Raw genomic sequence first — 27,389 nt, forward strand, 5'->3', positions numbered from 1 at the left:
CTTCACCATTGTTTGGGCCTAGAGGAAGGCACTGGGAGGTAATAAGTAGATGATGGGTTGCTAGAGTGACAGAAGCTTAAACCCTAGTTTATGCGTTGCTTCGTAAGGGGCTGATTTGGATCTATATGTTTCATACTATGGTTAGGTTTACCTTAATACTTTTGTTGTAGCTGCAGATTCTTGCAATAGAGGTTAATCATAAGTGGGATGCTTGTCCAAGTAAGGATAGTACCCAAGCACCGGTCCACCCACATACCAAATTATCAAAGTACCGAACGCGAATCATATGAGCGTGATAAAAACTAGCTTGGCGATATTCCCATGTGTCCTCGGGAGCGCTTTTCTCTATATAAGAGTTTGTCCAGGCTTGTCCTTTGCTACAAAAAGGATTGGGCCACCTTGCTGCACTTTATTTACTTTTGTTACTTGTTGCTCGTTACAAATTATCCTATCACAAAACTATCTGTTACCACTTATTTCCGTACTTGGGGAGAATACCTTGCTGGAACCGCTTATCATTTCCTTCTGCTCCTCGTTGGGTTCGACACTCTTACTTATCTAAAGGACTACGATAGATCCCCTATACTTGTGGGTCATCAGTTGTCGGGTGTGGTAGGTGTCGGCGCACAAGCCTGTCGGCCGTCCAGCACCTCTCGCTTGCTGCCAGCCATGTGAAGAACTTGCAGGTCGTCGGAGCCCTTGACCGCCAAATTTGTGAAGCTCCATTAGCCTCTACTCTCCCAGCAAAGAACGCTGGGTAAGCCGATCTTGCCAAGTAGCATCCATTATTCTCCCAAGCCCAAACCAGTTTATCTTCAACCTCGTCCGACAGCTGAATGTGCTGAGTTTTGTCCACGAGCTGCAAAAATTCGCTCAGCTCCTGAGGACCCATGTTTGGAGACACATCATGCCACCATCCGTCAACTACGGCATGCCTCGCCGTTCGTTTCTGTGTCCTTCTCTTAACAACCGCGAATAGTTTTGGCATTAGATCTTGGATTCGTCCGTCCTCTAGCCACCAATCCGTCTAGAACACTGCCACCTCACCATTTCCTAGATTACACTTGGTCTCCGCCTTGTATATGCTTAGGGATTATGGAGATACTTGCAAGTTAAACTCACTCCATGGCCGATCATGCTCAGTTCTCATCAGCCAAGGCCATCACGCTCTAAGCGCCGTGTTGAGGAGGCGCAAGTTCGGTATGCCGAGACCACCATACTCCTTCGATGTGCAGACTTGGTCTCATCCGACCATGCAATGGCCACCGTGCATCTCGCGGCGCCCCTTCCACAAAAACCCATGGCATATCTTGTTCGCCACTTCAATTGTTTTGACCGGTAGATCAAGCGCCGCCATCGCGTGAATGGGCATGGAGGCCAGCGTGGTCTTCAGCAGCTCCAACTGTCCAGCCCTGAATAGGAGTCTTGCTTGCCACGCAGGAAGTCGATTAGCCATTCTGTCCAGTAGATACCGCAATTGTGATGTCGATATTTTGTGCAAACCCAGTGGTAGTCCCAGGTAGCGGCATGGCCACCCAGCAACTTGGCATCCCAGCTCATCTGCAATCTGCTGCACTTGTTCATCTGAACAACGAATAGGGTGCGCGGAGCACTTGACCATGTTCATGCCAAGCCCCGACGCCATGCTTAAATCTTCCAGTAGCGCAGCACATGCCCTATGGCTCTGGAGGTCTGGTCTGATAAAGGTGAAAACATCATCCGCATAAATTGAGGTCATGTGTCGTAATCCCGCATGCGTAAGAGGTGCAATCATGCCATAAATTGCCGCGCACTGGAACAAGTGGTGCAGACCTTCCATGACCATAACAAACAGCAGGGGAGACATAGGATCTCCCTGCCGCAGACCTTGCCGATTGTAAATAATTTTCCCAGGGATTCCGTTGAGTAGAACTCTGGTTGAGGAGGAGGCAAGGAGGTCATCCACCCATGCGATCCATTTTGGGCCAAATCCAAATTGTTGCATTACTTCCATTAGGAACGCCCAATCCACGGTATCAAATGATTTGGTAATGTCTAGTTTGAGCATGACAGAAGGTGTCAAGGAGGCATGCAACCTTTTTGCTATACACTACACCATCATGTAGTTGTCATGTAGGCATCTTCCTCTTATGAACGCATGCACTCTGGTGAGCGCCAACCAATCACGGCATCTCGCTAGTGACCCGTGCCATGAGCACCTTGGCAGCAAGCTTGGGGAATCTATTTATCAAGCTGATAGGTCTATAGTCTTGCACTTCAAGTGCAGCAGCTGATTTTGGCAACAGAGTGATGAATGCCTGATTGATAGAAGTCATCCCATGAAAATCAAGTTTCGAAAGGACTGGAAAGCCCACAAGACGTCATCTTTGATGATTGGCCAGCATACGATGTAAAAACGCGCCGAGAACCCATCTGGACCCGGCGCTTTGTCAAGATCTTGCGCGTGAACTACGTCCCAGATTTCTGCCTCTGTGAACTCTCCCTCTAGATGTGTCATGTCATGTGATGCCATTCCCACCTCACTAAGGTCTAGTGAGTATGCCCGGTCCGGTGCTGCCCCAAGCAAGTTTGCGAAGAAGGAGTCCACAGCCTCTGCCATAACCTCATGATCTGATGTCATCACATCATCCACATTTAGCTTTGAAAAATTGTTTTTCCATGTCCTGTAGCTTGCATGTGCATGAAAGAACTCCGTGCACGCATCACCATCCTTCAGCCAATTCAAACGGGAGCGCTACCTCGCAATTGTGCGCTCCAGCGATGCCATCCCCAGAAGTTTGCGTTTCATCAGCTGCCTTAAGTCCATCTCGGCTGGGGTCAGGGATCGCACCTCCATTGTGACATCAAGCCGCAATATGACCTCGTTAGCAATGTGCATTTGTTGCTTGATGCTTCCCGCATACTTGTCGCTCCAACTCATCGGCTTATTCGCGGTGGCCTTAAGTTTCATTGCTAGCCTTTTGAATGGATTCACCATGCTTGGTTGGCTATCCCAAGCTTGCCGCACCACCTCTTGAAAGCCATCAATCTTCGTCCAGAATTTTTGAAAGTGGAACCGTTTGTCGCGCCGCGGGTCAGGCTTGAGAATAAGATGCAAAGGACAGTGATCAGACGTGCTCGTACTCAAGGCTATTAGAAAATATTGCGGACCACAATGGCTCCCAATCCACCAAGACCAAGAGCCTGTCCAGCATCTCGAGGGTGGCCTCCTTCCGCTTATTGGACCAAGTGTAACGACGACCATTAAGGTAGAGCTCCTTTAGGTCCAAGTCGTAGATGCACCGCCGAAACCGGCCCATCATTCGACGATTTATTCTATTGTTGCTCTTATCTGCCGGGTCAGCAATTAGATTGAAGTCCCCGGCTAGCACCCAAGGATCTACATGTAAATCCCAAATATCTCTTATTTGATGCAGAAGGGCCACCTTCTCACTGTCGCTTTGGGGCCCATAAACCCTAGTGAACCACGATCCAGTGGAATCACTTATTTGCAGCCATGCTGTGACAGCATATGTGGAGATATGCGGGTTAGACATCATGACACTAGAGGATTTGCATGCCAGCAGCACGCCCCCACTCGTACCAATCGCAGAGACGTAGTAAAACACGTCGAACTCCACCCCAAGACACTGCTGCACTAGCATCAAGGTCATGTCCTACACTTTGGTTTCTTGCAAGCATACCACACTAGCACTCGAGCTCGTAATCACAGATTTTATTGCATTACGCTTTGTCGGGCTATTGACGCCACAAACATTCCATACCACCACTGCTTGATTTGGGTCAGCCATTAGCAAAGACCTACAACCAAGCAATCGCGGCCGCAACACTAAAGTGCTGCAGCATCCAACCCACGCCCTAGAGGCAGCACCTCAGCTTGCCACCCAAACAGCCCCACAATGGCTGCAATGTGGCTTTGCTGGAGAGGTCTTGAGAAAAGGTCTAGGTAAGCCCGCATCGCTTCATCTCCTATCACCTCACCTTCCCTGGCGATGCCCAGTTGAACCATAAGCGTGCGCAGCTACGTCTTGACTGACGAGCCATTCGCCAAGCGGCCGCCGAGCCTAGTACTGCGTCGTACAGTAGTTGGGGGCGTTATGCGCCTACTCTTGTTTCTTGCCACAATCGGTCTTGGGAGAAGTGGCGATATCTTCTTTTGACACATCAACGGGAACTGGGCAATGGAGGCAGCCAGGGAGGTACCCACTAAGGCGGTCTCCCTACTGCATGCAGATGTGGCCCGTGAGCAAGACAAGCTCACCAGAAATGTGTCCAGGTCACCCTGCAGTCGAAGTCCCGTGCTGGCCACACTCATTTACGATCACGTGCTACTCCAGCCTTGGGACGAGCCACATGATTGATTCAAATTTCGAATCATCTCAGTCGCAGCTGGGGAGAGCAAAAGATGATCCCCTGCGCCGCTAGCATATGTCACCCTATCACCTGGCATGCGCGATCCACATCCTACACTGTATAGGGCAGGTGTCGAGTAGCCGGTGGCCGAGCCCCCCTCTGGAAGCCTCGGAACCGCGCCGCTCACCCCTCCTCTGGTCAAAAGTGGTGTGGACACCACAGCCAACTCTATCCTCCTTTGTATGTCAGTCATCTGCTGGCCAAGCGTAGTGGTGGGGTCCTCCCTTTGGGCGCCTGCCACATGCAATCTGGTGATGGGCAGCACCAGCATCTCGCCACCCTCGCTGTCCTCGTCGTTGTTCTAAACGGCGCACTCACCACGAGCCACTGGAGTCCAGGGCACTCGCCGCCATGTTCTCGGTGGACACCAAATGTACAGTGACACGGTATTCCAGCATGCTCTTCTCCAGCGGCACCGGTGCGTTTGCCGGCAATACCAAGCCCTCCACAAGCTCAACCTCCATAGCCTCCTCAGGCTCCACCACCAGGATGATCTTCTCCTTGGGTAGAAGCGACGGATCATCAGTCCAAGCGCACGCCTCGAAGCTCCAAAGATCCGCCATGTTCGCAGTCATCGTGCCCAGCCTCTCCACCCATGCCGCTGAGCCGAGGATGATCTATGCCGTAGCACGGTTCTAGACATGCGGAGGGATTCCTTCCATTTCCACACGGACTCGATAATTGAACGGCCTCCGGGTAGCTTGGAGCTCCCTATTCCAGGGGGGAGAACCTCAGGGAAAAGTCACGGCCGTGAACCTCGCCAGCGCTCATGACCACATCTCGTGCCGCCCTGGAGTCGAAGACAAGCAGAAAGTCTGCCTGCCAGAACCGATGCACAGTGAAGGCACCCACCACCTCAGGGACCGACGTCTCAACTGCCGCGGTGAGCAGACTTGATGCGATCCTTGGCCGCCCACCCATGGTGACTGCGACCAGGCTCCAAAGCAGAGCATCCTCTGCGGCAACCACCTCCTGTGAGCGGGGGATGATGCAGTGCTCCACAGCTGACCTACCGGCGGCGAGCCGGGCCTCGTCCGCCTACTTGACTGAGCCACCTCGACCTCCCGCGCGGCCGGCGATGGCTCCGAGGGCACCCTGCCAGTGGAGGCCATTGCAGGGCCTAGGCGAGGACGGAAGTATATATTGATTTGATTAGGAAAGCTTGTCGATATTGGAGGTGTCGATATTGGCGACGACTCCCACGTCTTAATGTTTTGCATCATTAAGTGAAATGAAAAATACCAAAGAGAACAACTCACTGATGGAGGATATAAATCAAATGACATCTTTTTCCATATTCGTACTCATAGTATTTAAGATGCATAATATCATCTTATTTCCTATTTTTTTCTTATTTCTGTGATTTTTCTAACCTACGAGCGAAGGAGGCCTAAAAAGATGTGATTTGCTTGAGCCACCCGATAACGCAGCGCCCATGGTTTCTCAGCGCCATTTACGTGGAAGGTGCAGTCCTCACTGCAGCTTTTCGCTCGTCCTTGTTCTACATGTGTCACCCGCTCACCTCATCTACCCTCGCAAGAAACCTCAGCACCCGTCTCACCTTCTCACCCGCTACCGGCTACTCGCCAACCTTCTCCCGAGAACAAGCAGTCTGTGTGGACCAGGCCTTTGCCCGAGCAACTGAGCGGTGGTGCGCGCGGGGCCACAAGTCACTGGATGGCGCTGGTTCCGGTGCACCGACACCGGGCTCATTCAGCCCACCACGCCGTCTCCATCATCGCCAAGTTAACGAGGCAAACCGAAGCGGCAGGCCGAAACTAGGAGCCCCCAAACCTGAAACCCCTCCCCACCGCGGCGCAGGAGTATCAATGAAAGGCTTCAGCGGATCATGGATTTGAATTGAGCAGATTTGGATTAGGGATGGAGATGGTTGACGGAGATGGAACAGCAGCGGAAGAGGATGAACAGCAGCAGATGGCCAGGAAGATGAGCCAGGGAGGTACGTAGATCAGAGCAGAGACTAGAAGAACCAAAAGAAACAGGGGAGGAGGGCGGAGAAGAGAGGAAGAACGGGGTCGGTGTCGCGCCGCCAAGTGCGATGTGGGAGCACGATCCAACAAGCAGAAGCAGTATGAGAGAAAGGGAAGAAGAAAACAAGGGACAGGGGGAGGAGATCGCCGGAAGAAGGGAGAGGGAGAGGACGGCATCACGCCAATCATCGGACCTGAAGTCATCGCCGGAAGTCGCCACCGCTTTCGCATCGGGCGGGCCTTCCTCGTTCTGTTCTGTCCTAGTTGAGGAAAACTATCCTATTGCCACCCTCGTTCGGTCATGAGTCCGGGTCCGTCTCTCGCTCGAAGGGGCAAAAGGTGAACCAATATAAGTTTGACGCCCCCCTCCAGTCTAGCTCCACCACCGGATCATTGGAATCCCGTTCGCTAGAAGAACGGCACAGAGCATGGCAATCGACCAGCAGCGCCGCGTGAAGCTCATGGTTAGCTACGGCGGGAGGATCGAGCGCGCCCAGGGTCGGCCGCCGAGGTACGTCGACGGTGAGCACCTGCTCCTCAACGTCGTCTCGTCCGTCTCGACGAGGGGCTTCCGCGACCTGCTGGCGGCGCGCGCGGGCTTCTCCGACTTCTCTGTCAAGTACTGCTACTCCGGCGAGGGGCTGGACTCGCTCTGCGACGTGGACACGGACGAGGACCTGCGGGACATGCTGGACATGCTGCTCTACCGGGATCTGCAGGTCCGGCTGTTCAACGACAAGAACACGCGCCGGTTCCGGGTCTACCTGTTCCGCGACGCCACCGCCGCCCCGTCGCCGACCTCCCAGGCCCTCGGAAAACCAGCTCCCATGCGGCGTAGCGCGACGTCGCCGGCTCTATTGCCGGCGAAGCCAGCCGACGTCGACGGGCGGCCCTCCCAGGGCCTGGCCGCTCCCGCTCCCTCTCTCTTGCCGCGGATCATGACTTCGCCGAATCCGTTGTGCGAGACGTCGACGGCTGGCACGGCGCCCTCCAAGCCGCCGCTCGCCCCTGCTCTCGCACGCCGGATAGCGTCGTCGCCTTTGTTGACGGCAGGCTCGGCAAATGACACGGCTTCTTTGATCACCACTACGTCGACATCAGCAGCCAGAGCTACCCAACATACACAACCCCACGCCGCGGCGTTCCGGCCGGCAGAGCTGAGTAATCCGGTGTGCCAGGCGGCTCCAGTATTCTTGGTGCCAGTAATGCCGCAGGTCATAATCCACCGGCCGAAGATCATCCTCGTACCCGTGTTCAATTCATTCTAAGGTGGCCATGTGCTGAGAATTGTTTGAGTCACAATCGATTATGAAAACTAGATAATATTCCGCACGTTGTTGTGGGAATAGTTTGATAAATATTTCGATGAAGTAGAAAAAATGAATATTTGATTGATGTACGTACACTGTTCAAGATATCTTCCGATATTCCGATAAATCGGCCGATTTGTCGCTTACCGTCGTCTGGCCGATAAGATAAATCGGCCGATAAATCAACCGATATGGCGATAAATCCGCCGATATGCCGATAAACTTGTCGATTTACCCCTTATCATGGGTCGACCGATAAGTTCCCGATAAGCGATATCCCCAACATTGTGTACGTATAATGTAAAATATTTATGAAATATAAGTTGTGTAATGGTTGCATGTTCTTGTGTGTCTTTTTCCATTGATGATAGCATGTTGTTGTCGTCCTTTTTACATGCATAAGTGCATGTTTGACGTGGGATAGCTGCATGTTATCATGTCCATCACCTATTGTACCTAAATAGAAGCTGCTCGTCATAATTCCGATTTGAGATTTTATGCGGAGACTGCTACAAACTGGCATTCATGGCCTAGATTAACACATGATGAAGGCGGAAACCAATGCCACCAAACTAACCTAGGATTCTAAATTGCTAACATCATGCCGAAAGAATTTGAAACATATCTACAATATCAACAGCATTAGCAGACTCGATTAATATCTCAAAATGAATAAGGGATAATAATGATCAACGATACCCACTCCCTCATCCAAAAATGTCTTCAGACTTCTTGATGGTGTTATCCACTGCCCTGGAGGCCTAAACAAACATGTGAACAATAGAACTATCTACCGTGATGAAAAATAATGTGGAATGTGTTGTACCTTCTTTACTATGTCAAGCATACCATTTTCACAGATCTTGTGCCACCTTGTATGCCATGTTGGTAACTTCACTTCAGTGATTAAAATCCATTGTCTCCTGGTTGAACTGGTCTTCAAAATAAAAATCGTAAATAAGGACTGAGCATACAGAAAATAATTCAAGCAATCACATGACCAAACAAAAGACACCATGTTAACATCGATGGTGCAGCCATTGGCGTGAAGGTTGCAACAAAAAGAAAACTGCAACGATAACTTCAGAGTCAAGGAGGCTGCAAACCCATTTTACCTAGATTTCAGTCATCTGAATTTTTGTTTTGTGGTCAATCGATTTTCTGACCCTTGGATTGTGCTATAAGATTTGTGTAGCTTTTATTTTTTCTGTCACATTTCGCTGGTGGTACTGGGTTGTTTGGATTCAATTGGCACCTATTTTGGGACAGTCGATTTCCTTCTTGGGCTGGATTTTGGGTGTGTATGCTCTTTTTTCATGTGTTTACTTTTGTTTTCTGCATGTGTATGCTTTTATTTTTAAATTTCAGTTGAGCTTTATTTCTTTACGTGTATTTTCGGATATTCAGTGCGTGAAAATGTATACATGCAAGTACTACATGTACAAGTTACATCCGAGTACTCAAACTTTACTTTTATATATTAATTCTACATATTATAAAAAGTGCATTTTTTGCTAATTGTGTGGAAATTTTTGTTTTTTCTTTATTATTTAAGGGTAATACCAATGCTAATTGTTTTGCTAATTTAATACATTCTATTATTATTTGTATATATGCATGGAAGTACAATACAGTATCTGTGTAAATTATACTAGACTGCTAAAGTTGCATTATTATATGTGTATTCGTTGCATATTATAAAAAGTGCAATTCCAGTGCAAAGTTCTGTGCAAGGTTTTTCTTTATTTTATTTCTTCTTAAGAGTAATACCAATGTTGCTAATTTATTTTCTCTTAGAAAACTTTTTTTATTATGTTTAGCTTTTAATTCATTTCCCGTTTTAAGGATGATATCAATGCCACTTATCCGTTCCTTGTTTAATTTTTTTTTTATAAAATTCACTATAGTATGTTTATTCTTACAGAACTAAAAAAGTGCAATTTATATGTAAATTGTGTGCAAATTGTATCATTATTATTGTTTTGAAATCCTTTCTTCTTAAAGGGTGGTACCAATGCCACTATACTTCATTTCTTCTTAGAAAAATATTTTTATTTTTGTGTTTGTAAGTAGTAAACAAGCAAGTATGATACACCATGTGTGTAAATTATAATATAAGCAAAAATTGCATTGTATATGCTTATTTTTGGCATATTAGAAAAGTGCAATTTCAGAGCATACTTGTGTGGAAGTTTTTTTTAATTTTATTTATTCTTAAAAGGTTTCATTTTCCCAAAACTTCATTAGCTTGTTTTGCTCTTTGTTTTTATATTTTCTTTCTTCTTAAAGGGTTTTATTCTTACGTAGAAAACTCCACTATTTTGTTTTAGTTTTAGTTTTTATATTTTGTTTTCTTAAAGGGTTTCATTCTTCCATAGAAAACTTCATTATTTTTATTTGTTTTAGTTTTTTTATTTTCTTTCTTCTTAAAGGGTTTCATTCTTCCCTAGAAATTTTCATTATTTTGTTTTTGTTTTTGTTTTTTACTTTCTTTCTTCTTAAAGGGTTTGAATCTTCCATAGAAAATTTCATTATTTTGTTTTTGATTTTGATTTTTTTTTGCGGAAAACTGTCGATCTATTCATCTTCAATCATAGCAGTATAACAAACACCAGAAATAATAAAAATTACATCCATATTTATAGACCACCTAGTGACGACTACAAGCACTGAAGCGAGCCGAAGGAGCGCCACCGTCATCGCCCCTCCCTAGCCGGAGCCGGGCACAACTTGTTGTAGTAGACAGTCGGGAAATCGTCATGGTCCCATAGGACCAACGCCCCAGAACAGCAACCGCCGCCGATGAAGAGAATTTTAGATCGGAAGAATCCAACCTGAAGACACATGAACAAAGACGAACAAAGACCGGATCCGAGCGGATCCACCAAAGACAACCACCGACCAAATCTGGAGATATCCGCCGGTGACACATCTTCACATGCCCTCCAACGATGCTAGACACACCATTGGGACGAGGGCTAGGCGGGAAGAACCTTATTCCATTTTCAAGAAGCCGTCGTTGTCTCGTCTTCTTGAGCAGGACACAAACCCTAACAAAACTTGAAGAAGCACCTGAAAGCAGAGCCCTCCCGCCGGCAAGGACCGGGATCCACCACGCACCCATGGAGACCACAGGAGACGTGGGAGATCGGCGGCGCCGCCCACGGGAGGCAGAAACCCTGGCCACCTTTTCTTGGAGTTTGAAGGCGAGGGGACCGGCGGTCACACCGGAGTGGGAGAGCCATCAAAGGCGAGGGGACCGACGGTCATGTCGGAGGAGCCCGCCGGCAAGGGGACCGAAGCGTGGGATAATCCCGCGGAGAGCCAGCGGAAGCGAGGCATTCGCGGAGAGCAGTTGGAGGCAAGCCGGTCTCGGTCGAGCCGGATGAGACGTCAAAACCGACGCCGATCGGCAGTTGTGCCAGACCAGGAAAGTACTCGAAGGTGAGCAGACCAGTGGTCCAAGGCAGAGGAGCCCTCACGCGAGAGTGTCGTGGCAATTTTGACAATTTTGACCTATGGACGAAATCAATTCACGGAATGAACTGGCCGTGAAACTATTTCACAGCTCTAACCTTTTTGTGTAGCGCCCGCCACGACGGCGCCACACTCTACGGTGCAGCGCCTAGCCCGGGGGCGTTGCACACCAGTCCACCGTGGCAGCCCCTGGGCCCGCAACCAGCAGTGCAATGCCTCCGAGCTAGGCGCCACACTTGTAAAGTGCAGCGCCCAGACCGTAGGCGCTGCACTGTGACTTAGACGCCAGGCGCCCGCTCCCCCTCCCGCACCCCACCCATTGGTCGGTTTTGAAGTAACAGAAGCAGCGGCACGGCGGGTTCCTCCTCTCCCCCTCTCAATCCCCTCTCCCAAATCCTTCAGATCTGACGATTTGGTCCGTGCATTTCTTCACCAATCCATCCTAGAAGGTACTCTCTTCCGATCCCCTTCTTTCTATCCATAGAAAATATGATATTTTGGAGATTTGGGGAATCCTTGTTTGATTAGATTAGATTTGAATCTTGCATGCATTAGAACTTTGCATGTATTGATTTGTTTGATTGATTTGGGGAACCCTTGTTTGTTTGATTTGTGGAACCCTAGTTTAGTTTATGGAAGAGTTATTTTTATGAAGTAGGCATAGTTTATGGAAAAGTTATTTGTATGAAGTAGGCCTAGTTAATTGTGGAACCCTTTTTTATTAGTTATGTTTGATTTGATATGGTTGGATACATAGATTGGTATGGTTGCATCTAGTAGGCCTACTTTAGTTTTTTTGTATTCAAAAGATAATCGTGTTGACAAGAAAGCTTTCTTGCAAATTGCTAGGATGGTTTGGCTTCTCAATGATCATTGGGATCTACAACACCGGTCGTATGCTATGTCGGTGAAGCAGCAGGTAATAATGAAAGTTGCCGGTGTTATGATTTTTGTGTTTTTTTTCAAACACATACCCCCCATATGTAATGATTTGTTTGTTTCCTTGTAGGAGCTTGCACCTCTGAAGCTTCGGGCTCACGGGGTCAACCTTGGGTGGATGCGCTATGATGAGCGGTACACGCCGTATGTTAGGGAGACAGGACTTCTCCCTTTCATTCAGTTGGTCAGCAGGTCGACGCCACCCAACAATGCTCCAGCACTCACCGCGCTTATTGATCATTGGAGGCCGGAGACACACACTTTCCATCTTCGGACCGGGGAGATGACCTTGACGCTCCAGGATATAGCTATGATCACCGGTCTTCCTATCGATGGGAAACCTCTATGTATGAGCACCGATTCTGATGGGTGGCGCGAGCAAATGTTTGCCCTTATCGGTATGGTTCCTCCGGAGCCGCGGGAACCAGAAGTAGAAGGCAAGAAGAAGGAAAGAGTCGCAGCCGGTGCTACTTTCACGTGGATTGTATCAAACTTCAGTAATTGCCCTGAGGATGCTAATGAGGACACGGTGAAGACATATGCTCGTGTCTACATGTGGTACGTGATATCCAGGACTATGTTTGCTGATGGCACAGGCAAGAATGCTCCATGGATGTGGCTCAAGGCGTTGACCGTCTTCGATAGCAAATGGAGTTGGGGTTCGGCGACACTGGCTTACTTGTATAGACAGGTATGAAGTTGTTTCTGTTTCAATTCATTGGTACATTATGAATGCGATCTTGCTTTTAATTCAACCATGTTCTCTTTTATGTGCAGTTGGACGAAGCCTGTTGTAGGCTATCTGGAGGTATTGGTGGTTGTTTGCTCGCACTTTCCATATGGAGCTGGGAGCGTTTGCCGGTTGGACGACCGAAGAAAGTGAAGTTCGAGGATTGGGACGATAAACACGACCCACTACGGCGCGCGACTTGGGCTTACAAGTGGGATGTGTTAAATGAGATGACGGATGATCCCTCGGTCATGTACAAGCTGTACAGGAGCGAGATGGATGCCATCACGCCTGAGCAGGTGAATTGACATTGCATAAGTTATTATCATGCTTCCATCGTAAGTCGATATCAATTTTTCATTCTATCCAATTTTGTAGGTTGTATGGGAACCTTATGGAACAGGAGATAGTTTTGGGAACCCTATAGAGTTCACGCTGAATCCGATGTGCACTAGAGATAGGGATCTCTGGCATATGCGGTGTCCACTCATATGCAACTGGGCGGTTGAGCTTCACATGCCACATCGGGTGTACCGGCAGTTTGGTTTGTTCATGCCACACCCGCCGGAGTTTGTGGACACGGATATAGTGCTACACGCGTAAGATATAATCAACCTTGAGCAATTAGCAGCTTCTCGGCGGTTTCGATGATGCTAATATTATGTTTCTAACTTGCAGGTTGGATAGGAAAAAGCAGCGGAAGATCAAGGATTGGGCCAAGCATCACAACAAGTATGTCATACAGTGGGAGCTTGCTTTGGAGCAAGCTAGGGCTGGAAAACGATCCAAGCTTCGTGAGCACTGCCCGATTGCGTTCAACAACTATCTCACATGGTTTCTAGGCGTCACTCGTGTGGAGGTATGCAAGCCGGCGTATGATGATAAGATTTTGGAAGAACCCACCGTCTTTGATGAGGTAGCCCAGCACGAGTACAACGCATTAGTCAGGAAAGGCAACTCCGTGATCCCTGCGGGGCCAATGATGAACTTTGTGGTATGTGCCCTTTTTGCTTTTCAATTGGCAATATTCACATCTTCACTTGGCTAACACGTTGATACCTTTTCTTTTCATAGCGTGCCCAGATCAAGAAAGCAGCTGATGAGACCGACACTATTCTGGAAACAACCCCGGCTGGCAAAAGCGATGGGGAAGGTGCACTTCGAGAATTCATTAAGGTTCACATCTCCTTCAAACTAGCACTTAACATGTGTTGCTACGTTCGATGTCTCATTCACTTGTTCATGTTGCAGCGCCAGGGCCAAAAGTTAAGGCGGCTGTCAAACCTTTTCGGTTGTCGTGACCCCGAGTATGTATCACCAGAACGTTCTAGGTCGGCGACACCATCAGATCCAACTTCTGGCCATGATAATCCTTTGGACGATGAGGATGTGGGTGTGGTCACCCAAGATGTGGGTGTGCTCACCCAAGAGGTATGGCCTGAGGTTATATATCCAATTGTTGATGCATTTGCTAACTATATTCTCACAAACGGTCTTTCCATATCTTTTGTGGATGCATAGGTCTCTGATGATATGACCTTGGAGACCTACAAGGTTCGGTCTGCATACGAGTTAAAGCCTAGGAAGGGAATCAACAAATACACACCTGAGGACTTCACCCAAAGAGGCAAAAGGACGGTCGGCACCTCGCAGATGGCTGCTTTGGACGACTATTTGGATGACGATGTGGATGACGATGTGGATGACGTGGAGGAACAGGAGCCAGAGCAGGAGCGGGTTCGTCTTCCTAGGAAAGTGAAGAAGATACCCTCCAAGAGAGGGGGAGGAACCAGCAAGCGCGGAAGGAAGTAGTCGTCGTTCTCTTCTAGTAATGGTAGTAATGGTAGCTATGTTGGTGGTAATGTCGAACTTGTCGTGATGGTCATTCTATGTGTTGAACTCTATGTTGGTGGTAATGTCGAACTTGTCGTGATGGTCACTCTATGTGTTGGACTCTATGTTGGTGGTAATGTTTAACTTAAATCTCTTAGTAATGCTTATTCTGTGATGCAACTATACAGTTTTGGCCAAAGTGTTGCTTATTCTGTGTTGAACTCTATTCTGTGCTTAAACTGGAGCAACAAGGAGCAACACAATGAAGGCCTTCAGTTTGGCCAAAAAATTCGCTAAGTTTTTGTGCAGCGCCTTGCCCTGAGGCGTCACACTACACAGTGCAACGCCTAGCCCAGAGGCGCTGCACTGTGCAGTGTGACGCCTCCAGGCTAGGCGCTGCACAGGTCTGTATCATGACAAACATTCTGTTGCCCTCGGAAAGCTACAGACCTGTGCAGCGCCTAGCTTGGAGGCGTCACACCACACATTCCGGCGCCTAGCTTGGAGGCGTCACACCACACAGTGCAGCGCCTAGCCTGGAGGCGTCACACTGCACAGTGCAGCGCCTCTGGGCTAGGCGTTGCACTGCTGGTTGCGGGCCCAGGGGCTGCCACGGTGGACTGGTGTGCAACGCCCCCGGGCTAGGCGCTGCACCGTAGAGTGTGGCGCCGTCGTGGCGGGCGCTACACAAAAAGGTTAGAGCTGTGAAATAGTTTCACGGCCAGTTCATTCCGTGAATTGATTTCGTCCATAGGTCAAAATTATCAAAATTGCCGAGTGTCGTCTAGCCGCCACACCGTGCGGAAAATATTGATTTCTTTTTCTGATGAGGGAGAGATGACCTGGCCGATGAATAGCACAAACTCCTGCATACTAAGATGCTTCCCTGTACCAACCTCGCGGAGCTCGAACTCCTTCCTCCCACCATGAACTCGTAGCGGCCTCCAATCAGATGCTATGTGATGCAGACCGGTGCGACCCAATCAGATCTGGATCACACGACAGGAGAAGCCAGCAACACCATATCAAATCACGATGTCTTTGCAAGTTAGGGAGAGGAGGCGCGACGACAAATGTGGTGGCATAGATGACTAGTCTTCCATGGTTGTACTCCTATGTGTGTGGGTGAAAAGTTTTTTTTTTGAAACGTAAAAGTTTCTTTCTTTAGAAGAGATAGAGTGTGGTGCTGTTTTGCGGTTACTTATGGAAACGAAAATGAATAACCTGGTGCTACGGAAACGTCTGGCACTTCATTTGTGCTGATGTGTGATGTGTGGCCGCATGCCAGGAGAATTAGGTAATTGGTTGCTGTAATGGATCTTCTTTCTGTTGCTGAACTGCTGGTTGGTCCCACCTGTAAGTCAATGGTGAAATGATGATGTGGCTGACTGGCTGATGTGAATAGGTTGCATGTTAAGATAATTGATATAGTGAGGATAAACTTCTTAAGTATATAGGATACTCAGTAAAGTGAGAATTTAGCCAACCCATGTATTAAAGTAAGTAGGTTGTAGATATTAGGCGACAAATCAAAATTCCAGATTGATCAGTGGTTATGCACTATGGGATGTAACTTATAGGCGTGACTTCAATTTTTCTTATACTTTACTATAAATTGTTTATATATTTTATAGTTAATGATGTTAATTCCTCTATATTCATTGTTAGTATCACCACACGTGTTTTGATACATTTGTAAACCTATTATTGCACGCGTGTACATCCTAACTTTAGTGTGCCTTTTTTTGAACTATACGTTGATCTTGTATGGTGCAATATCTTTAGACGAGCTTCGCTTCCAATATTTTGTGTTTCAAGATGTGGATATTAGTTCTGGCTCTGGGTCCATATGCTACTGAGATATGCGCAGTCCATCTTTCTATAGATTCATGTGTCAGGTTGTATTCTCCTTTGTATTACACAATGTGCTCTCCGTTTTGGAACAATATAATGTGGCCCACGTCTGGTCCTTATTAGATGAGTGCAGTCCGTTTGTTAGTCACTGGTCTAGATGGAGACGAGACACTCATGTCTCACGTTTTTTTTCAAGGATACGTCAAAGGTTGACGTATCAGGATTAAAGATTAAAAGAGCCTAGAAAGGCATATAGTTTTACAACTTATCCACGGCTATCATAGCCAACCCTCGACATGTGGATTACTCACTACTAGCCCACCCATCTAGACTATCCGAAAACGGCCTCTCTTCACGCAATAGCCCAGCCGATCCTCCTAAGAAGCTCACTTGTGGAAGGGATCCTTCCGTTGAACACCACATCATTTCTATGCTTCCATAGCAGCCATGCAACTAGCGCGATTACAGTCCATGTCTCCTTCCTAAGTTTTGGTTGTGGATTTATAGAGGTCCACCATTCCACCAAGTTGGCGTCTGTAGTAGGTAGTCAAGCTAGCTTATCCCAGTGGTTAAGGATGGAGAACCACACTTGTCTAGCAAACACACATACAAGAAGGATGTGGTTGATCGTCTCAGGGGCTTGATCACAGAAGGGGCAGGCTGTCGGGTGTGGTAGGTGTCGGCGCGCAAGCCTGTCGGCCGTCTAGCACCTCTCCCTTACTGCCAACCATGTGAAGAACTTGCAGGTCACCGGCGCCCTTGACCGCCAAATTTGTGATGCTACATTAGCCTCTACTCTCCCAGCAAAGAACGCTCGGTAAGTCGCTCTTGCCGAGTAGCAGCCATTATTCTCCCAAGCCCAAACCAGTTTATCTTCAACATCGTCCAGCAGCTGAATGTGCTGAGTTCTGTCCACGAGCTACAAAAATTCGCTCAGCTCCTGAGGACCCATGTTTGGCGACACATCCTGCCACCATCCGTCAACTACGACTTGACTCACCGTTCGTTTTCGTGCCCTTCTCTTAACAACCGCGAATAGTTTTGGCATGAGATCTTGGATTCGTCCATCCTCTAGCCACAAATCTGTCCAGAACAGTGCCACCTCACCATTTCCTAGATTACACTTGGTCTCCGCCTTGTATATGTTTAGGGAGTCTGGAGATACTTGCAAGTTGAACTCACTCAATGGCCGATCATGCTCAATTCTCATCAGCCAAGGACATCGCGCTCTAAGCGCCATGTTGAGGAGGTGCAAGTTCGGTATGTTGAGACCACCATACTCCTTCGGTGTGCAGACTTGGTCCCATGCGACCATACAATGGCCACCGTGCACCTCGCGGCACCCCTTCCACAAAAGCCCACGGCATATCTTGTTCGTCGCTTCAATTGTTTTGACCGGTAGATCAAGCGCCACCATCGCCATGAATGGGCATGGAGGCCAACGTGGTCTTCAGCAGCTCCAACCGTCCAGCCCTAAATAGGAGTCTTGCTTGCCATGCAGGAAGTCGATCAGCCATTCTGTCCACTAGATACTGCAATTCTGATGCCGATTTTTTGCGCAAACCCACTAGTAGTCCCAGGTAGCGCATGGCCACCCAGCGACTTGGCATCCTAGCTCATCCGCAATCTACTGCACTTGTTCATCCGAACAGCGAATAGGGTGCGCGGAGCACTTGGCCATTTCGTGCGATGCCCCGACGCCATGCCGAAATCTTCCAGTAGCGCAACACATGTCCTAAGGCTCTGGAGATCTGGTCTGGTAAAGGTGACAACATCATCCGCATAAATTGAGGTAATGTGTCGTAATCCCGCATGTGTAAGAGGTGCCATCATGCCATCAATTGCCGCGCGCTGAAGCAAGTGATGTAGACCTTCCATGACCATAACAAATAGTAGGGGAGATATAGGATCTCCCTGCCGCAGACCTTGCCGGTTGTAAATAATTTCCCCAGGGATTCCATTGAGTAAAACTCTAGTTGAGGAGGAGGCAAGGAGGCCAACCACCCATGCGATCCATTTTGGGCCAAATCCAAATTGTTGCATTACTTCCATGAGGAACGCCCAATCCACGGTATCAAATGCTTTGGTAATGTCTAGCTTGAGCATGACAGAAGGTGTCAAGGAGGCATGCAACCTTTTTTATGTACACTGCACCATCATGTAGTTGTCATGTAGGCATCTTCCTCTTATGAACGCACTCTGGTGAGCGCCAACCAATCGTGGCATATCGCTAGTGACCCGTGCCGTGAGCACCTTGGCAGTAAGCTTGGGGAAGCTATGTATCAAACTGATAGGTCTATAGTCCCGCACTTCAAGTGCGGCAGCTGATTTTGGCAACAGAGTGATGAATGCCAGATTGATAGAAGTCATCCCACGAAAATCCAAGTTTCCAAAGGACTGGAAAGCCTACAAGACGTCATCTTTGATGATTGGCCAACAGACAACGTAAAAACGCGTCGAGAACCAATCCGGACCCGGCGCTTTGTCAAGATCTTGCGCGCGAACTGCGTCCCTGATTTCTGCCTCTGTGAACTCTCCCTCCAGATGTGTCTTGTCATATGTTGGCATGCCCATCTCAATAAGGTCTAGAGAGTATGCCCGGTCTGGTGCTACCCCAAGCAAGTTTGCGAAGGAGTCCACAGCCTCTGCCATAACCTCATGATCTGATGTCATCACATCATCCACCTTTAGCTTTGAAATGTAATTTTTTTCGTGTCCAGTAGCTTGCATGTGCATGAAAGAACTCCATGCACGTGTCACCATCCTTCAGCCAATTCAAACCGGAGCGCTGCCTCGCAATTGAGCGCTCGAGCAATGCCATCCCCAGAAGTTTGTGTTTCATCAGCCGCCTTAAGTCCATCTCAGCTGGGGTCAGGGATCGCGCCTCCATTGTGACGTCAAGCCGCAATATGACCTCGTTAGCAATGCGCAGCTGTTTCTTGATGCTTCCCACATACTTGTCACTCCAACTCATCAACTTCTTTGCGGTGGCCTTAAGTTTCATTGGCAGACTTTTGAATGGATTCACCGTGCTTGGTTGGCTATCCCAAGCTTGCCGCACCACCTCTTGAAAGCCATCAATCTTCGTCCAGAATTTGTGGAAGTGGAACCGTTTGTCGCGCCGTAGGTCAGGCTCGGGAATAAGATGCAGAGGACAGTGATCAAACATGCTCGTACTCAAGGCTGTTAGAAAAGATTGCGGACGGAACGGCTCCCAATCCACTAAGACCAAGACCATGTCCAGCTTCTCGAGGGTGGCCTCCTTCCGCTTATTGGACCAATTGTAACGACGACCATTAAGGTAGAGCTCCTTTAGGTCCAACTCGGAGATGCACCGCCGGAACCGGCCCATCATTCGACGATTTATTCCGTTGTTGCTCTTATCTGCCGGGTCAGCAATTAGATTGAAGTCCCCGGCTAGCACCAAGGACCTGCATGTAAATCCCAAATCTCTCTTATTTGATGCAGAAAGGCCACCTTCTCACTGTCTCTTTGGGGCCCATAAACCCCAGTGAACCACCATCTGGTGGAATCACTTACTTGAAGCCATGTCGTGACAGCATATGTGGAGATATGCGGGTTAGACATCATGACACTAGAGGATTTGCATGCCAGCAGCACGCCCCCACTCGTACCAATCACATGGACGTAGTAAAACACGTCGAACTCCACCCCAAGACACTGCTGCACTAGCATCAAGGTCATGTCCTGCACTTTGGTTTCCTGCAAGCATACAACACTAGCGCTTGAGCTCGAAATCACAGATTTTATTGCATTACGCTTTGTCGGGCTATTGATGCCACAAACATTCCATACCACCACTGCTTGATTTGGGTCAGCCATTAGCAAAGACCTACAACCAAGCAACCGCGGCCGCAACACTAAAGTGTTGCAGCATCCAACCCACGCCCCAGAGGCAGCACCTGAGCTTGCCACCCAAACAGCCACACAATGGCTGCAATGTGGCTTTGCTGGAGAGGTCTTGAGAAAAGGTCTAGGTAAGCTCGCATCGCTTTATCTCCGATCACCTCACCTTCCCTGACGATGCCTAGTTGAACCATAAGCATGCACTGCTGCATCTTGACTGACGAGCCATTCACCAAGCGGCAGTCGAGCCTAGTACTGCGTCGTATAGTAGTTGGGGGCGTTTTGCACCTGCGCTTGTTTCTTGCCACGATTGGTCTTGGGAGAAGTGGAGATATCTTCTTTTAACACCTCGACCGAAACTGGGGCAATGGTGGCATCCAGGGAGGTACCCACTGAGGCAGTCTACCTGCTGCATGCAGATGTGGCCCGTGAGCAAGACAAGCTCACCAGAAATGTGTCTAGGCCACTGATACGTCTCCAATGTATATATAATTTTTTATTGCTCCATGCTATATTATCTACTGTTTTGGACATTGTTGGGCTTTATTATCCACTTTTATATTATTTTTGGGACTAACCTATTAACCGGAGGCCCAACCCAGAATTGCTGTTTTTTGCCTATTTTAGGGTTTCGAAGAAAAGGAATATCAAACGGAGTCCAAATGGAATGAAACCTTCGGGAACGCAATTTTCTCACCGAACATGATCCAGGAGACTTGGACCCTACGTCAAGAAACAAAGGAGGAGGCCACGAGGTAGGGGGCGCGCATACCCCCCCCTCCCCATGCACGCCCTCCACCCTCGTGGCCCCCCTTGTTGCTCCACCGATGTAGACCTTCCTCCTATATATACCTACGTACCCCCAAACGATCAGATACTGAGCCAAAACCCTAATTCCACCGCCGCAACTTTCTGTATCCATGAGATCCCATCTTGGGGCCTGTTCCGAAGCTCCGCCGGAGGGGGTATCCATCACGGAGGGCTTCTACATCATCACCATAGCCCCTCCGATGAAGTGTGAGTAGTTTACCTCAGACTTACGGGTCCATAGTTATTAGCTAGATGGCTTGTTCTCTCTTTTTGGATCTCAATACAATGTTCTCCCCCTCTCTTGTGGAGATCTATTCGATGTAATCTTCTTTTTGCGGTGTGTTTGTTGAGACCGATGAATTGTGGGTTTATGATCAAGTCTATCTATGAACAATATTTGAATCTTCTCTGAATTATTTTATGTATGATTGGTTATCTTTGCAAGTCTCTTCGAATTATCAGTTTGGTTTGGCCTACTAGATTGATCTTTCTTGCAATGGGAGAAGTGCTTAGCTTTGGGTTCAATCTTGCGGTGTCCTTTCCCAGTGACAGTAGGGGTAGCAAGGCACGTATTGTATTGTTGCCATCAAGGATAACAAGATGGGGTTTTCATCATATTGCATGAGTTTATCCCTCTACATCATGTCATCTTGCTTAAGGCGTTACTCTGTTTTCATGAACTTAATACTCTAGATGCATGCTGGATAGCGGTCGATGAGTGGAGTAATAGTACTAGATGCAGGCAGGAGTCGGTCTACTTGTCTCGGACATGATGCCTATATACATGATCATACCTAGATATTCTCATAACTATGCTCAATTCTGTCAATTGCTCAACAGTAATTCGTTCACCCATCGTAAAATACCTATGCTCTTGGGAGAAGCCACTAGTGAAACCTATGGCCCCCGGGTCTATCTTCATCATATTAATCTTCCAATACTTAGTTATTTCCTTTTCTTTTTACTTTGCTTTTATTTTACTTTGCATCTTTATCATAAAAATACCAAAAATATTATCTTATCATATCTATCAGATCTCACTCTTGTAAGTGGTCGTGTAGGGATTGACAACCCCTTATCGCGTTGGTTGCGAGGATTTATTTGTTTTGTGCAGGTGTGAGGGACTCGCGCGTAGCCTCCTACTGGATTGATACCTTGGTTCTCAAAAACTGAGGGAAATACTTACGCTACTTTGTTGCATCATCCCTTCCTCTTCGGGGAAAACCAACGCAGTGCTCAAGAGGTAGCAAGAAGGATTTCTGGCACCGTTGCCGGGGAGTCTACGCAAAAGTAAATATACCAAGTACCCATCATAATCCTTATCTCCCGCATTACATTATTTGCCATTTGCCTCTCGTTTTCATCTCCCCCACGTCACCCTTGCTGTTTTATTTGCCCTCTCTCTCTATCCTCCCTCTCTTTTGTCGTTCGCCTCTTTTCCGTTTGCTTGTCGTTATCGCTAGTCCCTTATCTTCTTCGTTGTCTCCCGAGAATGAAATTCTAAAAGCAAAGGGAGGGAGAAAATCTAAAAGATGCTTGGTATATAATTTGTAATGCGCAAAATAGATCTACCAGGAAGCAATCTACTTCTGTTCTTCTTCACAATTTTTATGTAGGCGTTACTCCTTGGCACAGATATATCCTTGATACTATTACCGGAGGGAACTTCTTGGGTAGCCATACTTTTGATTCTTGTAATGCTATGATAGATTTGTTTGGCCCACCCCCTCTTTTGGTTAATGGAACTGTATTAACTTTGGAGCATGTAATGCAAAGGCTCGAAATTATTGAAAATAAGGTTGCTACCGTAGAGTTAATTGAAAATTTGGATAAAAAGATCCACAACCGAATCTCTCAATATGGATCTAAAGTAGGAGTCACTTTGAAAAATATTAAAGAGAAGGAATCCATAGTTAATGAGAAAATAAATCACGATTCCACTAGGATCGATAAACTTGAGGATATTATTACCAACTTGGGAACCGCTTTTTCTTCCGTAAAGAATACTCCAAATCCTCCCACTAAAATTGCCAAGCTTATGTATGTTCCTAAAAATAAGGGTGAATCCTCTAGTAAGGAAACTGCGGATCTCAAATCTATAAGTATTCATCCCAGTCTTTTTGCTATCATTAAGGAACCATTTGTTACAAATGAATTTTTTGATCTTGTGCCTAAAAGTTGATAAACAATAAAAATAAAGAAATTCCTAAAGATGGTAGATGCCTCATTGAAGAATTACCAACCAAAGATGGCAATACCTAGATCTATCCTTACTTTTTTATGCCTAGCTAGGGGCGTTAAACGATAGCGCTTGTTGGGAGGCAACCCAATTTTATTTTTATTCCTTGCTTTTTGCTCCTGTTTAGTAATAAATAATTTATCTAGCCTCTGTTTAGGTTGTGTTTTTTGTGTTTAATTAGTGTTTGTGCCAAGTAGAACCGTTGGGAAGACTTGGGGAAAGTCTTGATATCTTGTTGTAAAAAACATAAACTTTAGCGCTCACTAGAACTGCTGCCATTTTTATTTGGAAAGTGATATTTAGTTAATTATTTTTGCAGATGATTAATAGATAAATTCCTCACGTCCAGCAATTTATTTTAGAATTTTTGGGGTTCCAGATCTTGCGCTAGCTACAGATTACTACAGACTATTCTGTTTTTGACAGATTCTGTTTTTCGTGTGTTGTTTGCTTATTTTGATGAATCTATGGCTAGTAAAATAGTTTATAAACCATAGAGAAGTTGGAATACAGTAGGTTTAACACCAATATAAATAAATAATGAGTTCATTACAGTATCTTGAAGTGGTCTTTTTTTTTCTTTCACTAACGGAGCTCACGAGATTTTCTACTTTAAGTTTTGTGTTGTGAAGTTTTCAAGTTTTGGGTAAAGATTTGATGGATTATGGAACAAGGAGTGGCAAGAGCCTAAGCTTGGGTATTCCCATGGCACCCCCAAGATAATCTAAGGACACCTAAAAGCCAAAGCTTGGGGATGCCCTGGAAGGCATCCCCTCTTTTCGTCTACTTCTATCGGTAACTTTACTTGGAGCTATATTTTTATGCACCACATGATATGTATTTTGCTTGGAACGTCTTGTATGATTTGAGTCTTTGATTTTTAGTTTACCACAATCATCCTTGCTGTACACACCTTTTGAGAGAGCCATACATGATTTGGAATTTGTTAGAATACTCTATGTGCTTCGCTTATATCATTTGAGTTATATAGTTTTGCTCTAGTACTTCACTTATATCTTTTAGAGCACGATGGTGGATTTGTTTTATAGAAACTATTGATCTCTCATGCTTCACTTGATTATTTTGAGAGTCTTAAATAGCATGGTAATTTTCTTAAATAATCCTAATATGCTTGGTATTCAAGAATAGTAAAATTTCCTTATGAGTGTGTTGAATTCTATGAGAAGTTTGATGCTTGATAATTGTTTTGAGATATGAAGATGGTGATATTAAAGTTATGCTAGTTGAAGTAGTTGTGAATTTGAGAAATTCCTGCGTTAAGGTTTGTGATTCCCGTAGCATGCACGTATGGTGAACCGTTATGTGATGAACTCAGAGCATGATTTATTTTTTGATTGTCTTCCTTATGAGTGGCAGTCGGGGACGAGCGATGGTCTTTTCCTACCAATCTATCCCCCTAGGAGCATGCACGTAATACTTTGCTTTGATAACTTGTACATTTTTGCAATAAATATATGAGTTCTTTATGACTAATGTTGAGTCCATGTATTATATGCACTTTTCTTCCTTCCACCATTGCTAGCCTCTCTAATACCGCGCACCTTTCGCCGGTATCATACACCCACCATATACCTTCCTCAAAACAGCCACCATATCTACATATTATGGCATTTCCATAGCCATTCCGAGATATATCGCCATGCAACTTTCCACCATTTCGTTTATTATGACACACTCCATCATTCTCATATTGCTTAGCATGCATGTAGTTGACATCGTATTTGTGGCAAAGCCACTATTCTTAATTCTTTCATACATGTCACTCTTGATTCATTGCATATCCTGGTACACCGCCGGAGGCATTCATATAGAGTCATATTTTGTTCTAAGTATCGACTTGTAATTGTTGAGTTGTAAGAAAATAAAAGTGTGATAATCATCATTATTAGAGCATTGTCCTAGTGAGGAAAGGATGATGGATACTATGATTCCCCCACAAGTCGGGATGAGGCTCCGGACGAAAAAAAAGAAGAAAAAAATAGGCCATAAAAAAAGAGAAAAGGCCCAAAAAAATGAGAGAAAAAGAGAGAAGGGACAATGTTATTATCCTTTTACCACACTTGTGCTTCAAAGTAGCACCATGATATTCATGATAGAGAGTCTCCTATGTTATCACTTTCATATACTAGTGGGAATTTTTCATTATAGAACTTGGCTTATATATTCCAATGATGGGCTTCCTCAAAATGCCCTAGGTCTTCATAAGCAAGCAAGTTGGATGCACATTCACTTAGTTTCTTTTGTTGAACTTTCGTATACTTATAGCTCTAGTGCATCCGTTGCATGGCAATCCCTACTCACTCACATTGATATCTATTGATGGGCATCTCCATAGCCCGTTGATACGCCTAGTTGATGTGAGACTATCTTCTCCCTGTTTGTCTTCTCCACAACTCACGCTCACACTCACGCTCATGCTCTATTTTAGGGTTTCGAAGAAAAGGGATATCAAACGGAATAATAGTAGTGCTATATCCATGGCTCACGCTCATGTATTGCGTGAAGATTGAAAAAGTTTGAAAATGTCAAAAGTATGAAACAATTGCTTGGCTTGTCATCGGGGTTGTGCATGATTTAAATACTTTGTGTGATGAAGATACAACATAGCCAGACTATAGGATTTCGTAGGGATAACTTTCTCTGGCCATGTTATTTTGAGAAGACATGATTCCTTTGTTAGTATGCTTGAAGTATTATTATTTTTTATGTCAATATTAAACTTTTATCTTGAATCTTTCGGATCTGAATATTCATACCACAATTAAGAAGAATTACATTAAAATTATGCCAAGTAGCACTCCGCATCAAAAAATTTGTTTTTATCATTTACCTACTCGAGGACGAGCAGGAATTAAGCTTGGGGATGCTTGATGCGTCTCCAACGTATCTATAATTTTTTATTGCTCCATGCTATATTATCTACTATTTTGGACATTATTGGGCTTTATTATCCACTTTTATATTATTTTTGGGACTAATCTATTAACCGAAGGCCCAGCCCAGAATTGTTGTTTTTTTTGCCCTATTTTAGGGTTTCGAAGAAAAGGGATATCAAACGGAGTCCAAAAGGAATGAAACCTTCGGGAACGTGATTTTCTCACCGAACATGATTCAGGAGACTTGGACCCTACGTCAAGAAACAAAGGAGGAGGCAACGAGGTAGGGGCGCGCCTCCCCCCCCCCCCCGGCGTGCCCTCCACCCTCGTGGGCCCCCTGTTGCTCCACCGACGTACTCCTTCCTCCTATATATACCTACGTACCCCCAAACGATCAGATACGGAGCCAAAACCCAAATTCCACCGCCGCAACTTTCTGTATCCACGAGATCCCATCTTGGGGCCTGTTCCGGAGCTCCGTCGGAGGGGGTATCCATCACGGAGGGCTTCTACATCATCACCATAGCCTCTCCGATGAAGTGTGAGTAGTTTACCTCAGACCTACTGGCCATAGTTATTAGCTAGATGGCTTCTTCTCTCTTTTGGATCTCAATACAATGTTCTCCCCCTCTCTTGTGGAGATCTATTCGATGTAATCTTCTTTTTTGCGGTGTGTTTGTTGAGACCGATGAATTGTGGGTTTATGATCAAGTCTATCTATGAACAATAATTGTATCTTCTCTGGATTCTTTTATGTGTGATTGGTTATCTTTGCAAGTCTCTTCGAATTATCAGTTTGGTTTGGCCTACTAGATTGATCTTTCTTGCAATGGGAGAAGTTCTTAGCTTCCGATTCAATCTTGCGGTGTCCTTTCCCAGTGACAGTAGGGGCAGCAAGGCACGTATTGTATTGTTGCCATCGAGGATAACAAGATGAGATTCTCATCATATTGCATGAGTTTATCCCTCTACATCATGTCATGTTACTTAAGGCGTTACTCTGTTTTCATGAACTTAATACTCTAGATG

At 46.3% G+C, this 27,389-nt stretch overlaps 2 pseudogenes; both read left to right on the forward strand.

The window, feature by feature from the left end:
* Positions 1-6,213: 6,213 nt before the first annotated feature.
* LOC123058042 (uncharacterized) lies at positions 6,214-7,988 on the forward strand (annotated as a pseudogene).
* A 4,053-nt stretch (positions 7,989-12,041) lies between these two features.
* Positions 12,042-14,672, forward strand: LOC123056830 (protein MAIN-LIKE 2-like; annotated as a pseudogene).
* The last annotated feature ends 12,717 nt before the right edge of the window (positions 14,673-27,389 follow it).

The sequence above is a fragment of the Triticum aestivum genome, chromosome 3A (genome assembly GCF_018294505.1).
Source record: "Triticum aestivum cultivar Chinese Spring chromosome 3A, IWGSC CS RefSeq v2.1, whole genome shotgun sequence".
In the NCBI taxonomy this organism is placed as follows: domain Eukaryota; kingdom Viridiplantae; phylum Streptophyta; class Magnoliopsida; order Poales; family Poaceae; genus Triticum; species Triticum aestivum.